The sequence below is a fragment of the Marmota flaviventris genome, chromosome 10 (genome assembly GCF_047511675.1).
Source record: "Marmota flaviventris isolate mMarFla1 chromosome 10, mMarFla1.hap1, whole genome shotgun sequence".
NCBI lineage: Eukaryota > Metazoa > Chordata > Mammalia > Rodentia > Sciuridae > Marmota > Marmota flaviventris.
The window spans coordinates 89,818,430-89,823,040 of NC_092507.1; the positions used below are offsets into that span (position 1 = coordinate 89,818,430).

At 37.3% G+C, this 4,611-nt stretch overlaps 1 non-coding gene across 1 annotated transcript; it reads right to left on the reverse strand.

Moving 5' to 3' along the window:
* Nucleotides 1-3,970: 3,970 nt before the first annotated feature.
* On the reverse strand, nucleotides 3,971-4,042 carry Trnad-guc (transfer RNA aspartic acid (anticodon GUC)). Its single transcript has one exon. It is a non-coding gene; the product is annotated as a tRNA-Asp (tRNA).
* Between the last annotated feature and the right edge of the window lie 569 nt (nucleotides 4,043-4,611).

Here is a 4,611-nt window from a genome sequence, read left to right on the forward strand (position 1 = left end):
TTTCTTGTGTCTTAATGTGGCCTTTTCATTGCTGTGACCAAATACCTAATGAGAACAACTTAAAGGAGAAAATGTTTATTTGGAGATTATGATTTCAGAGTTCTGTTCATAGATGGCAAACTTCATGGTTATGGGGACAAGGTAAGGCAGAATATCATGGGGAAAGGGTACAGTAGACACAAGCAGCTCCTGTCATGGCAACAGGGAAGCAGAGTGAGTGAGGAAGGAGTCCCGAGGAAGAAGAACTCTTCCAGGGCACACCTCCAGTGACCCACCTCCTCCAACCATGTCCTATCTGCCTAGAGTTACCATTTAGCTTATTCAAACTAGGATGGACTTATCAGATTATAGCTCTCAAAATCATTTCATTTCTGAATATCTCCACTTTTACTGGTTTTTGAGAGGACACCTTGTATCCAAACCTAGCAGAGAGAGGGAGAGAGGAGAGAACACAACCTCTCTGGTGTCTCTTCCTATAAGGACCCTAGTTATTTTAGATCATGATACTACCTGAAATACCCAATTTAAGCTTAATTACTTATTTAGAGGCCCCCATTTCCTTGTATAGCTACACTGGAGGATAGAACCTCAACATATACATTTTAGGGAAACAAACATTCAGTTCATTACATTTTGCTCCTGTCTTCCAAAAATGCATGTCTTTCTCACATATAAAATACATTCGTTCCAACTCAATCTTAAAGAAGAATGAAATTAAGGCATACAAAGGTAAATGGATAGGGCTGGAGAATATCATACTAAACAAAATAAGTCAATCCCCAAAAAACAAAGGCCAAATATTTTCTCTGATAAGTGGATGCTGATCCATATTGAGGGTGGAGGCTAGGGAAGAATGGAGGAACTTTGGACTGGCCATAGGGAAGTGAGAGGAAAGGATGGGGTATGGGGGTGGGAAAGATGGTGTAATGAGATGGAAATTATTACCGTATATACATGTATGATTGCATGACTGGTGTGACTCTGCATCATGTACAACCAAAGGAATGAGAAGCTGTGCTCCATCTGTATACAATGCGTCAAAATCCATTCTGCTCTCATGTATAACTAATTAGAACAAATAAAAAAAATACAATTATTCCATCTCAATGGCAGCCAAGTCTTAACTTGGTAGAGCAAGAACCCTAAAGTCTAAAGGCCAAATTCTACTCTAAATAATATACGTGAGTGAAACTTGAGACATAATTTGTCCTGAGGCAACATTCCTTCCCAGTTTAGAATCTGATACACCAGGAAGATTATATGCTTTAATATATTGGGACAAGCATTGGGCAGACATTTTCATTTTTGAGGGAAGAAATTCAAAAGAAGAAAGGGGAGGTGAAAACCATGGGAGTTCTAAATCTACCAAGGAAAATTTCATTAGAACATAAGTCTGGAGAATAACCCTTTTGGCTTAATGCCCTTCTCTCCTGGTCCACTCAGGCAGCAGCATCATCCCATATTTTCATAAAGCACTTCCTGCCTTCACTGCTTTCTTCACAGTCCCACCAAGGTAGTCTGCCATGATGGTCCCTTGTCCTGCTGAAACCATGGAGGTGGCCTTACTCTCTGAAACTGTAGAGGAAACAGTCTTGTCCTCTTGGCCTGTGATGGAAATATCAATCTTAATGGCCTTTTAACCACATTTTATAGTTATTCTTCCCTTTTCTTTAAACATGTGCTCAAAACTTTCCATCATTCTGTCCCATTTCTCTTTTATTTATTCCCTGTTGGCAGTGTTTCAAGGGGGATAATTATACTGCTCTGTCTGGCTTTGGTTGATATGGATTATTAGGTCTGGGCTCCACAGCCATACTAATCTCATTATCAAATGTTTGTTTAATCACCATGTTAACGATTTTCTTGAAACATATTATTTTTTTCCTTTTTTTCCCCCCAATATGGTTAGTTGGACATTTTCCAAAAGTCCATTTCTGGTTCTTTTCTACTTAACATCTCCTATAATTTATCCCTCTTCTCTTGCATTTCACCATGATCAGTAAGAGGAAACCATTCCCTTTCATCAATGCCTTGCTTAGAAAACTCTCAGTGAAAAATCTAATTCTGTGTCTTTCAAGTTCTACAATCCTGTCCTCCTCAAAATAGTATAATACACTTAGGTCAAGTTCTTTGCCAATTTATAACAAAGGTTGCCTTTCCTATAGTTTATAGTAAACTCTTCCTTATTTCCCTCTGAGGTTTTACTCAATGTTATTTAATATCCCTATTTCTATCAATGATCCCTTCAAGGTAATCTAGGGTTTATTTTAGAATTCACCTCAAAGTTCTCCAAGCTTCTACTCATTCCCTAGTTCCAAAACTGCTTCCTTGCTTTTGGGTATTTGTTTTAGCAAAATCTCCCATCACAATATCAAAACCTACATTATCCTGAACAGTTGGCTATTACAGAATACCATAAGTGGAATGGATTAAATAATTCAAATGCATTTTTTCATCTTCAGTACAGAACATTAAGTCTGTAAAATTCAGTCCTCAACAATATATGAGCCATAACAACAATTTACAAATATCGGTTAACAATAGTAGCCATGATAGCTTGAAAATAACTTCCCATCAATAATTTGTTGGGCATCCAGAAAGCTTTATTGTTGTAGGTTATTTATTGACAAACTGGAAGTTAATTTTAAATACAACTGGGTATTTGCATGACATACTTGTAAGGATAGATAGAGTCTAGGGGTTTTTTTTAAGGTCATTTTTTTAAAACAACTTTTTAAAGTTTGTTACATTTATATAATTTCTCTACTAGAATACACTTAATAGTTTCTTTAATTATTTTGCCTGAGTAATTTTGACTTAGAATCAGTCTGTCTAACAATATTCATGATATTAAGGATTTGTTTTGATGTGTGTATGTTTCATACTTAATAGCAAAGTTTTTAAAAATTAAAAAGTCTTTTTTTAATTAAAAGAAAGCATTTGTACATATGCATCAGTCAGAACATAGTCAGGAAAAAGAAATCACACATCACACCAGTAGAAATGAAAAATACTAATATAAAGAATTAGGGAGTAATACATGTGGTTAACTACTAAATGGGATAGAAGAGGACTAAGGTATATAAAGACAGCAAATGTAGAAAGTGAATAAGTGCAAATGCAAGAACTTAGAAGAGGAATTTCCCATCAATGCTGAGATTCAAACTTCAATGGAGAGAGTATTGCTCCACAGAAACAGGCAGAATGCTATTAGCAAAGAAATTTCTATAAGGCTTGGGTCATAGCTGCCAATCAACAGGAATGTCCCACTGGGAACTGAATATTCACAAGAGGCTGCAAGTAACCTAATCCATTTACAGCTGTGCCAAAGAAATAAAAGCAAAGAATAAATAAAATAAAAAATGTGAAATATGTACTCATTAACATAGCTCTTTATTCTTAAATACAGCTGTAGTTTATCACAGAGTGAATTTTATTTTAGATTTTTCTCCTGGGGTTTGTTGCTGTTACCCATGGATGCCAAGAACCCCTGCAAAGTTGTTTTGTTTTTCCTGCAGACAATGAAATAGGCTCCAGAACCAAATCCTTTGGATTTTATCAATGTTTCCCTGAGCTGAGCTATTAACATTGATTGATGATGAGTCCATATTTATACATTCTTCTCTGATGAAGTGGGAAGAATGAACATTCTATTTTATATATCTCAAAACCAAGAATTTGCATGCTAACTCTTATACCACATGTAGAGTAATATGTGCTTATAGTTCATTTTCCTGTTTATCCCACAATAACCTGGGCCCTAGACAGACAACCATGAGAATAACTGAAATGTTCTATGTAAATTCACACATGCTATGGGTGTCCTATTGAGGAATTTGGAGCCCAACCCCACAGTATGTAGATCGTAGCCAACTTTTTCTTCTATCAGATCTTCTATCAGACAGCGTGTCTCTGATTTGATATCAAGCTCCTTGATCCATTTTGAATTAACTTTAAAGAGGGCGACTGCCTCCCCGTCGGGGAATCGAACCCCGGTCTCCCGCGTGACAGGCGGGGATACTCACCACTATACTAACGAGGATGGCAGCCTAGAATCAACGAATGGGACTTACTCAAACTAAAAAGTTTTTTCTCAGCAAAAGAAACAATAAGAGAGGTAAATAGAGAGCCTACACCCTGGGAACAAATCTTTACTCCTCACACTTCAGATAGAGCCCTAATATCCAGAGTATACAAAGAACTCAAAAAATTAGACAATAAGAGAACAAACAACCCAATCAACAAATGGGCCAAGGACCTGAACAGACACTTCTCAGAGGAGGACATACAATCAATCAACAAGTACATGAAAAAATGCTCACCATCTCTAGCAGTCAGAGAAATGCAAATCAAAACCACCCTAAGATACCATCTCACTCCAGTTAGATTGGCAGCCATTATGAAGTCAAACAACAACAAGTGCTGGCGAGGATGTGGGGAAAAGGGTACACTTGTACATTGCTGGTGGGACTGCAAATTGGTGCAGCCAATTTGGAAAGCAGTATGGAGATTTCTTGGAAAGCTGGTAATGGAGCCACCATTTGACCCAGCTATTCCCCTTCTCGGTCTATTCCCTAAAGACCTAAAAAGAGCATGCTACAGGGACACTGC